The sequence below is a fragment of the Amphiura filiformis genome, chromosome 5 (assembly GCF_039555335.1).
Source record: "Amphiura filiformis chromosome 5, Afil_fr2py, whole genome shotgun sequence".
NCBI lineage: Eukaryota > Metazoa > Echinodermata > Ophiuroidea > Amphilepidida > Amphiuridae > Amphiura > Amphiura filiformis.
In genome coordinates this window covers 6906888-6919328 of record NC_092632.1, presented here as the reverse complement: position 1 = coordinate 6919328, position 12441 = coordinate 6906888, and positions in this window count along the sequence as shown.

The window sequence follows — 12441 nt, the reverse complement described above, 5'->3', positions numbered from 1 at the left end:
GATATACCCAAAGAGCTTTTAAATAGAGGATATACCACGATAATTTCTAACATCATTTGTATCACCTTTTTTGTGAAGAGGGGTGATAACAGACATGCACCAATTATCAGGAATAATCGCTGAGGAGAAAACAACATTAAAAATACAGGTCAAGCATGGCAAAATATCATTAATGCAATATTTATACATTTCACTTCATATACCATACGTGCCAGTTGACTTGTTACACTTCAACTTTCTTATCGCCTCAATGATTTCAATATCAGTTATATCAACATTCAAACACTGAGCATGATCTTGATTTACACCAACATTCATATTATGTTCATTATCATTCACATCACGATTTAGATCTGATTTGAGAAGGGAGCTAAAATGATTAAACCAATCAGATGGAGAAAGTTTTGGATCTTTTTGGATCTCACCTTCTGTTCTCAAAAACTTTATGAATTTCCAGAGAGACTTTGGATCGACACAGTTTGAAACCATTTTTTCCTTCAAAGAATTTTTGTAATCACGCTTCTTCTTTCTACATAAATTCTTGTATGCCCTTTACTCATCTGGTAAAAATTCAAATTTTCACTGGTACTACTTTTCCGAAACAACTTTAGACGAGACAGTTTTTCTTTTTTCATATCACGACATTCATCATCAAACCATCCACCTTTAATTTGTTTCTTGGAGTTGTATGTGGTACAACACTTCATGTGGTTTGCAGCCTTTTGTAATAAACAAATAAACTTTTGAACACCATCATTTATATGACCATTAGCTATCATTGTACAAATTTCATCAAATACATGCTTATTTTCAAACACATTTCTTGAAAACTTACCACTTTTCTCAACCGACCAGCAATACTTATCAATGGTATGAATTTTGCAATTATCCTTGAGACCATTATGCAAAGAAAGTTTAACATTGCAATTTAAAGACCATTTTAAAGGCATATGATCAGATTCAGTCATAATATCTACAGAAAAATCACTTATATACTCAAAAAGTGGTGAAGAAATAATCAAATAATCAATCACACTTTTGCCCTGTGAACTAATGAATGTATATTCACCATAAACATCACCACAACTTCTACCATTCATGATATGAATATTGTGATTTTTACACAAAGTTAAAACATCTCTACCATTTTTATTTACAATATTATCTTTTGAAACACGTTTGCATTCAAAATCATCATAGTCATAATTAAACTCTTCACATGAATAATCAAAAATATACTGTACAGAATCATTTGAAACTAGAGTCAACAGACGCTGAGTACAAGCCGCAATTTGACCCCTATAACTTGACCCCTGGGTCACGGATGGGGTCAACTGCTCTTGCATTGTGCTTAGGATGTCATAAGAAATATTCCTGGTCAATTTCAGCTTAATCGGAACTTATACATGGATTTTGATTTTTTAAATTTTTGATTGACCTTTTGACCCCCTTAATGACCTTTGACCTCAATGAAAAAAAAACCCTTATGTACACCGACAAAATGCATTGTTCCAATTTTAATTAAAAAATTCTAATATGTTCAGTTCTTGAGATAAAAATTCTTGAAGTTATTCAGCTAAAAACAGGAAGTGACCCCTTAATGACCTTTGACCCCAAAATAAAAATACCATGCATACATCAGGGAACACTGATTCATGTATGATGGTTATATTATTCTGGTCTGTTTACATTTTGAGATAAAAATTTTTTGAACATTTTTGATAATTTTGGTTTTTGACCGGAAGTAACCCTTTAATGACCTTTGACCGCAAAACTGTAGGCATCCTAAAGACCCTGGCTAGTAGCAATGCATGTGTGCTAATGGCGACTCTCTGCTATGTAATTTGTAAAGACAGTGATTTTTTGAATATTTTTAGACTTTGACCGGAAATGACCCCTTAATGACCTTTGACCCCTTATCTGAGCACACCCTATAGACACCGACTAAAGTCGAGTCACATGATATAACCATGTCCTCATCGCATGAAATTTGTGGAAGGAGTAGCATTTTTTTGTGAAATCACATTTTTGACCATTATAGCTAGGTCAAAGGTCACAGCAAGGTCAAAGTCAAATGGAAGGTTTGGCCTAGCCCAGTGGTCTTTTGGGTCAAGTTTGGTTGAAATCTATCAATCCTTGCGAAGCTAGATGCAGTTGATTGCGGTTGCCAGAAGAAGAAAGAAGAAGAAGAAGAATTGGAAAGAGACAGCACAAGCCGACGTTTGACAAACGCCCTTCAACTTTGAACTCTAATCACGTTAAAAATTGTAATTTTATGTGTTGGAATGTAAATGGACTGAAAAACAAATTGCAAAATGATGATTTTATGCGTTACTGTACTGGTTTTGATATTATTTTCCTTACTGAGACTTGGGCTAAGTCTACCGAGGAATTTATAAACTCTTTTGATGGCTATATGGCCTATACATCATTTAGACCAAAAATTAAGAAATACGGTCGATTCCTTGGTGGTATTGCTGTGTTTATCAAAAATAAATTTATGCAGGGCATAACCAAAATTAACACTGATTTTGACCATGGTATTTTCTTACTCTTTGATAAAAACTTCTTTGGTCTTCTTGAAAACATAATTGTTGGAATAGTTTATATCCCTGATGTTCAATCAAGCACGTATAAAGCCACTGAAGAAAGTCCTCTTGAAACACTCAATGACATCTTATTTCACTTGAAGGATACATATGATGCTATGATTATGTTGTGTGGTGACTTCAATGGACGCACTGGTGTGGAAAATGACTTTATTACAAGCCGACGTCTGTAAGGCTGCGATCACATAGAAGTATACTATTCGGGTATACGGTGCACGTTTTGCAGGTTCACGCGTATAGCTTAAATCGAGCAAGGCAATTTCATAGTACCGGGTCACATAAGGCTACGATCGCATAGAAGTATACTATTCGGGTATACGATGCACGTTTTGCAGGTGCACGCGTATAGATTAAATCGAGCAAGGTAATTTCATAGTACCGGGTCACATAAGAGCTATTCGAAAAGGCCGTATACCTGCGTTTAGTATAGTATAGTGGGAATCGCGCATGTTCGATTTTTAGTGCAGCGTATACCGTCAAAATTTTAAAAACCTAAACCATATGTGGGTAAATTCATTTTTTTAATAGATGCGCTATCTAATTCTGCACATTATGACACCTCATTGAATGCAATGTGACCTCAAGAAGTAAAGATACAAGCATTTGATAAGACGAAGAAAATGGGTAAACTGACATACTCGCTATTCGCTATACGAAATACGCTCGTTCGATCAGGCTGAGTTCACATAGTATACTCCTATATGAACTCAGCCTGATCGAATGAGCGTATTTCGTATAGCGAATACCGTATACCGTATACTTCTATGTGAACTCAGCCTAAGAGCCCAATACGTAACAAAATCCCAGTACGTACAGGCGTTGGCCACATCCCTATTTGTCAGTATATATAAATTACAGTTACAGATTCATGTAAAATGACTTATTTTGTCTTAAATACATGGCTTTTGGCTGAACCACTAGCAGGCTATGTTGGCACATCTATGACAATAACAAAGGTACCAAAACCTGGATTTTGATGATTTTTACGGATGAGCAAATCATTAAATGGGGCTTTAACTGTAGAAGATACTTATCTGGAGTAGAACCAGCTATGTTCTCTTACCGCTGTACCCACTCAACGGACCCACTCGTTTGAACGGACTAAAATACATTGCTCACAGGGCACTTAGTCAGTGCTAATTCGTTCCAAATATTGATGAAAATCGGAGTAACTTTATTTCTTGACCATTTTACAGAGTAAATATTGACCGTTGATCCTTTTTACCATATACCCAGCAAACACAAAAATGTTCTTAAAACGTTTGTTGAAAACGTTTTAATAACATTTAAATGTCGGGTTCTATAAAGGTCGTGAAAACGTGTTTAAAACGTTATTTTAAAGCATTTTGGCCAAGTATTTTTGAAAAATATTTTGTCAACACATTATAATATTTTGTTTAGAATGTTTAGCAGCAAGTGCTTGATTTTTGAATGTTATTAAAACGTTTTTATACCCTTTACCCGACATTTAAACCATGTAAACGTTTTCTCTAAAAAAATGTTTGTTTGCTGGGTAACCCTTAACAATTTTCAACAGAAAATAATATTTGTTGGATCTTTAGAATATTACTTGATAATCTTTTTGAGTGAAAATTACACATATGGAGTCGTTCGGGGGGGTGTCATGGGGTAAAATACAGATTGGCAGGCAACAAACTTAGATTGAGCATACAGAGTTTTTCATTTATTGTGTCATCTCCACCCACAGAGTTTTTAATCCATTGTAGCACATTTTATCGTATTAGAAACCCGGGTAAGTGTACCCTGCATGTCTTTAGCTACGACGGATTGTGCAAAAGTGCAACTTGTGAATTATTGTTAAACCTTTCGTGAAATGGCCCAACTATTAAGACATGTATTAAAGTATAACATTGACATAATATCATTTATATAGCTTTTTGGCTACAATATATTATTTACTTTCTATAGATAACAGAAATGCCAATATGGGTTGGTTTATGGTGGCATATATCGCACAAATAGCTGGCTTGGCATTCTGTGGAGTTGCGATTGTTTCACTCTATTCAAAATTAGTAAGCGAATCAAGTCAAGGTAAACATTATTTATATTTGAATTGTAAATTGCAAATAATCGACATTCAGACTTGACATTTAGTATGGAATATTTTTTCGCAAAATTCCAAGACTGTCCTGGAATGGGTCTACGTAACCCGTACGGGCTAAATATTAATTGGAGTGTGTCGGGAGAAAATATTCCATACTAAATATCACTTCTGTTATTGATGATCATACCGTTTTCCTATACACAATACACAGTGCTCTCACCATTGACGCGTCACCTCCACAAATGATGTATGTTGGAAGAATGGACACTTGCCTAGTTAACATCACTGTGTGAAAAATAACCAGCCAATATTTAATTTATTCTCCAAACTTCTAGCAAATATATTTCTCTAACATGACCTAAAATTACAACTAGGTTAGATGTTCAGAAATGGTCGCACTTTTGTAAAATATGAGTGAGGGCAAAGCATAGCTAGCTCATAGCTAGCCAACTCCCCGTGTTAATTGAATGGAGATTTGACCGAAAATATTGAACTATATTGGTAACGGACCGCTCCGTTCTGAAGGATGCCACAAAAAACGGTACAAGCTACATTTAAACTATTCTAAATAAATAGGTTCTAGAAAATATAGTTTTGTAACATGTCCTAAATTTTAGCTAATTTAGATGTTTGGAGAGGGTCGCACTTTTGTGTTTTAGGAAGGATATGTAAACGACAGATAACACCAAAAATATGAAGAAATTATTTCCAAACCGTGTTAAGTCAACAATCATTATGTTGCTCATTTTGAAGAATGCTGGTTAACTAAAAGCAGGTCATTGTCTCATTTCGTGAACAAAGGTACACATACCATTGTTTCCTTTCGTTTCCTTTATAATCGGTTACCCAACTGAAGCTATAATACCAGCTTTATTGCGATGTCGCACATGTAAAACAGACACTTGTGCACAACCAGAGAAGATCTGATTTAATCAGTTGAGCTGCTTCAATGAGCGTTCTCTTGATTCAATAGCATTTAATGGGCTTAAGTCCTGCAAAGCGCCAGATGAATTCTACTGTAGACATGACTGCATCATGTACCATAATTTCGCTCCACAAAATCACCACATTTAACCGATACGGGAGGGAGGGAGAAGGGGAAGAGGGAGGGAGAGAGAGAGAGCACCAGAGAGAGTATCAGTTTTAGGTAGGCTGATACGTTGGTGAGGGAACAGGGTTCATATGCCTCAAAACTAAAAAGACAATGTGCTTAAAGTGCCTAAAATATTTCTCCTATTGGTTTTGCTCTCCTAGGTTTCACCCAAGGCATCAGACGCTCAGTTGCCAGCGTAGCAAATATATTGGGACCGCTATGGGCTGGTGGAACAGTCTTGATGGGGTATACTATGGTTGGGGTCATGTTGATTCTTCTTGTTATGGTAACTGTAAGTAAAATAGAGAAAAATCCAAGACTAATCCAAATTAAGATTAGAAATTCAATCTTATGGATATATTATAATTTATTTCAGATTATTTGAATATATTGAATCTAATAGAATAAGAATTTTTAATCTACGTTTGGATTTGTTCCTCATCACAATGTTATAGACGAACTCGTTAAAAGAAGCTAGAGAGTATTCCGAGCTCATCACACAAGCATTGATGGTGAGAAGGGACGCTTTCCATTGTCCGGCACACCTCATATAAATAACATCTGTATACAGAGATGGAATTAATCAAACCATGCGGTAGGTGTATAAGGGTACCCAGCAAACGCGAAAATGTTTGTAAAACGTTATAAACGTTTTAGGAACGTGCTTTGGTTTTGATCAAAACGTTTCGATAACATTTAAATGTCAGGTTTTTACAAAGGTCATAAAAACATTTTTAAAACGTTTATATTATATTAGAATATTTTGCATCAAGTTGTCACAAATGTTTTCTGAATGTTATTAAAACGTTTTGTACATTAACCCTAACACTGAACACTGCTTTTTTCTATCGAAAGTTACGAGAAACGAAAAAGGAGAAAAGATGAACAAAAAAGTCACTTGGTACCCCCGGGATTCGAGCCTTAGTCCCCTCGCGTGCCAAACACACGATCCCGACCGGTAGCCACATGGCCAGCGGTTCCCTGAGAATATAACACTTAGGGTGATTACGCCATCGCAACACGTGGGATGCCCGGTGGTTATCATGGTGGCATTTAGTGGTATCTAGCATAATATTAGATTATGAATTATTACTTTTATTATTATTATCATTAAACCCTTACTTGTTTTGTTTTTGTTGCTGTTTTTGTTTTTACTTTTACTGCTATTTTTGTTGGATGATTTTATTCTTCAGATCATGATGGTAATATCGTGGAAGCACCTCAAAGCACCAGGTGATGACGACCTTACAAAAGCTAGAAATAAAAAGAGAGAAACTTCTTCTTCAATGGCACACGATGAAAAATCGCCATTGCTTATTAATGCAGAGGATGTTGATGTCCAACCAAATTTTGATCGTGATTGAACAAAATTATGTATAAACAAAAAGCGGGCAATATGTTGACATTCAGATGGGATGTATTTGGCAATACTTTGTTTGTCGGATATTCTTGCCTCACAGTATTTTATGGATTCGAACCAGGCAGCGATCTGTATTGCGTGCACTGTATCAACTAAGCTATTCAGGCCTTTACACTTAGGATCATCCATGTTTTAAACTTGATTAGCCTAAGCAAAATGTGTATGTTTTATAATAGGGCCTACATATATTACATTCTATTCCACAGCGCGCACAAATTGTAGACAGTGCTAATAAAAGATTTCGTTGTCATACGAATGGAAGTGTCGGTTTCATTTGATAAAGCTTGAGAAATTTAAGATCCATCCCAGCAGAAAAGCAAAGATGTTCAAGGAAAATGTCATTTGTCATACGAAAAGGAAAATTTACGAGTCCTTTGTTTAGAAACTGCTAAAGCCAGATAGTGTTCAATACATTCCATGTATTCACATCCACATATTGTTAGCAGTTGAAGGAGGAAAGTACTAGAGCCAGGGGGACAATTGAAAGAGGGATAGGGAAAGAGTGGTGCGAGATCAGGGGGGAACAGAGGGAGAAAATTTATTTCTGGATTGGACCATTTCAAGTCAGCCAGTTTTAATGAAATGTACATGTTGCTTCCTATCGCAGTGTTTTTGTTTATATCTAATTTTATTGTGACGACTATGTTTCATCAGAGGCTAAAATATTCGTTTGTATGGTGTTGTTGACAATGAATCAATCGTTCCGAAAATAGCCTCCCAATTGTCAAAATTGAATACAAGTAGCCGCAATCTGTGGCCCAAGGACGAAACCTCGAGCACAACCTCTCTGGATAGTATACTTTTAAAAGCAACAGAGCCCGAAAGTTGTGCTATCAGAGAAGTAGACTCTTGGAACTGCATCAATAGCCGAGGAGAGGGCGTGGTAGTATTAAGTCCATTTCCCTTAATTCCGCATTACTTAAACAGCTCTTTTCGGAGGCACCAATTTGTATTATTCTGCAGCGTTTGCCTTGGAAATGTCAGAGATACATGACAGTTAACGTTTATACTACATGTATATATTTGTTTCTTAATATCCGTAGTTGTTCATGTTCTATTATGGATCCTGGCAGAGCTCTTCTTTATATTCTTTTATTACGACCTGCCAACTTTACCTGAACTTCTGCAACAGCAACGACAACAACATCAATTAGAGCAAGAGCCAATTTCAGCTGCTTCGCTTAGAATAAACAGTCTGTTTCATATTTTTGCTACTTGTATGATTACACACTGCATTAACATCCATGGCTCAATTATTGATGGATTTGGGAGAAATAGAGAATAGCATTATGTATAGACTATGCCATAGTCTATTTTTGATAAATAAAAGCATGTTAATCATGATGAAAGCATTCAGTTGAACTCGAAATTATACTGATATTTAATACATCAAAATACTAGTATAAAATTGTTATGAAAAAGTTAATATAATTACATTAGTGACACTAAAAGTAAAGTGGCTTATATTATTGAATGCAATTTATCATAATTTCATAATTGTATTGGCACTTCAATACTAAACAATTCTGATTTTAGAATTTGCCAGTTTATTAATCGCGAAATTCCAGGTTAAAAATAGACTATGGACTTTCAATTTTAAACGGGATTTTGAACGGGCAAAGTCCCTAACACTCACACTGTCAATCATACTTGTTTATCAATCAAATTTAACCGCAAGCAAATAGAAGACGCGCTCATGCACTTTACTGACGCGTTCATGCAATTACACAACACAAAGGCGGGGTAAGCCACATACTTGTGTACCATGTAGTTATTAATGGTAATGACAGGTACCCGGAGGATTTAAACCATAACGAGATCTGGGCGACCAATCACAAGCCAGATCCATTTAAAGAGGCATTACATCATGGCCAATTTTAGTAGGCCAGATTTCCGACAATCTCATCCATAGAAGCTCATAGACAGCCGTGTTAAGCATCTCTGATCGCAATCCAAAGTCAGTAGTCCACTTGGGAAGCTAACAAACAGAGGGAGTAGGGTGACTGAAAAGATCAGATGTGAAAATCTATCAATTGTGCACACATTACGGTAATTAAATCAGAGTTTTAAGCTTAAATACAATATCCAGAGTATGCACAATGGGCAAGTGGACTACGGGGTAGTCTACATTATGTACTGCCTATGCGGTGTCGAGGTATCTGTATTCAAGTTTCAGAAATAACGAAAACATTTCATCACGTCATATAATATCAAAATCAATTCCACAAATAATATGCAAGCAGTATAACTGGCAGATGAGCTTAAGCTCATCAAAATCGTCCTATGCTTTTTTACGACCTTTGCTTTTTTGCAGGCAAACCAATAAAGAGTTTCAAATATTGGCATGAGCAGAATACCTCTCTGAGATAGTGTTAAGGTTAATAGAAGTGTGTCTAACCGTATGGTTGCTCATACTGTCCGCTTCTTCGGTGCCGGACTCGCTTAACTGTTTGCCGCATTTTCCACAGAATATCTTGTGATATATCATACTGTAACTACGACGGAAATTCATATTCATAATGCCATAAATGATGAAGTTAATTGAGCTGTTAGTTAAACACAGAGCAGAACCTGTCAGTATACACCAATCTGGCCAGGTGCCGTAGATGTTAAACAAAATATCAGACGTATACGGTGCCCACATTATCATAAAAGCTGCCCAAATTGTTGCTACTGTCTTAAGGATTTTTATATCATGACCTTTCCATTTTTTACCGTCTTTGGGGCTACCACTGACCTCAGAACGATGCTTCAAAACCCGTTGCTTTGATTTCTTGACATAAAGATAGATACGAGTGTAACAGTATGGTATAATGATCATAGGAACAACCAGTGCTAAACTGATCCCATAATAGCTGTAGAAGTAGCTTCCCTTAGATGTCCAAGAACAGATCCGATGACGGTACCAATATCTATAGCTTCCCCAACTAAAAAGGTAAGGTAGCGCAACGATCGCTGCTACCAACCAAATACAAAACACAATAAATGGCACTGATCGTCGATTATAAACTTTGCGATACAGAGCTGGATGGCAGATGTGTAAATATCTTTCAAGTGATATTGAAACTATTGACCATATTGAGCCAGTGCAGGTAACAGTAACAAGAACTCCGAGGCCACTGCACACAATCGGAAAGCTGACAAAGAAAGCTGCGTCATTGAAAAGTCCAACTGCGGTAAAGGGAATAATGACAGCGGTGACAATTAAATCAGCAATAGCTAGGTTGATCACAAACACATTGCTGATGACTTGTAGTTTCTTATTAAGAGCCACAGAAAACATGATGAGAATGTTGCCTAAAGTACCAATAAACGCCACTAGAACAAGGAAAACGAGGTATGGAATGAAACGGATTGGTAGGAACAGTTGACCCAAATTGGCAGGTGCGTCCCATTCATATTCGTATATGTCTGTGGAAACTATAGATGTCATTGATGTCGTAGCTGTTTGCGCAATATTCATTGTGACCATGCAGGTTACGAGTCGAAAATGTATTTGTCAAATCAAAATTGAAATAACGGATGTAAAATACGAAATTATGTATCCTGTGACCGATTGCATACAAAATCCAATCTAACATCAACAATGTGGTCGTTGTTCGGAATTGCTCCTTAATAATTAATAATATGAAATTATAAAACCTGTTACTCTGGCGTTAATTTTATATATAAACAGACGCCAAGCCTGATTGAGCGGTAAATCAACCTCAACTCGTAATTGGTATTTAAAAGTATACCGCCATTAGCGGCTATTAGCTATGTCAAATGAATAGAAATATTATTGGGAAAACAATCTGAAGACTCTCATAACAGGTAATATTTGAACATAGATTACTATCTCTGACTCAATGGACTGTGGTGAAATTTCATAAGCCAAAAACATGCGAGCACTTAAGTGGCATTATTAAATGAGAGAGCCCATCCAATATTTTATGTCATTATTTCTATATGTTTAATGTATTCCACCTTCTAATTTAACATAAAAAGCAAAAATGCAATTACTATCAGTTTGATTTATCCATTTGTTCCATCTCTAAAATATCTCTTAATTGGATGCGTGTGTCTAATTGAACTTACATCGCCATTTACATCGATGGTCCTCTTTCCGCTCAAAATCATTAATAAATCGTATCACAGACCTAGGCTGTTTCATTCTATCTGTTGTATGAAGCCTTCTTCAAGAATCTTCCGTTTCCGTTTGTCTTGTGCATCCCTTGCCCAAGTGGTGCCTCTATGTTCTGGTTATTCGTCACGCCATCTTCGTCTTTGCCTTCCTCTTCTTCGCTTTCCCGTTCTTGGTTGCCATTCGGTGACTCTTTTAGTCCATCTATTGTCATTTGTTCTTGCCACGTGTCTGCCCATCTTCATTTCGCTTCAACAATCATTTTTATGATATCTTTGACTCCTGTTTTACTTATGTCACTGTTCCGGACTCTATCCCGTAAAGTTATGTTTAGCATGCGTCCGTCCATGGCTCTCTGGTTTTTTTTCTGAGTTTTTGTTCTAGATCTTTAGTGATAAATATATAGTTGACCAGGTTTCAGTACCGCAAGTCATGCCGGATAACACTCATTGGTTGATTTTTATCACAATGGATATATTTGTATCTGCCAAAACATTCTGATTACTGATTCTCAGTAAGACTTCAAGTTCTTCAATTGTGTTGTCTTCCATCTTGACTGTCTTGCCTAGATTGCATCTACTTTCTCTATCGGTTCATTGTCAATTTCAATGGTTTCCCTAGCGTCAAAGTGGGTTATGTATTTTGTTTTCCTTTTATGTATTTCCAATCCAATTTTCTTACTCTCAGTATTGAACTGTCAAGTCTTTTAAGCTGAGCTTCCAAGTATTTACTGGTGAGGTAAGGGCTACATCATATGAGCTCATATGTAAACCTCAGCAGTGGCGTAGCGACATAGGGGAAAGGGGGCTCGTGCCCTGGGTGCCACCTTACAGGGGCGCCGAATTGACCATTGAGCACCGATTCTACGCCCCTCCAGCTCCAATCGATGAAAGTCAATCTTCGCGCGCATTTCAGCACAAATATTCATTTGAAAGATCATTTTCAAACCGAAATTCAACTTCATTATAACCAACATTATTTTTTGGTATTTGTACAAAGTTTCGCGCGCTCCGTGCGCAATTGTTTCATGAATGGGGACGGCGACATTAATGTAACATTGGCCCTGGGAGCACAACCCCTAGCTATCCCACTGAACCTCAGCCCAGTTAACCGTTGAGCAATTTTGAGAAA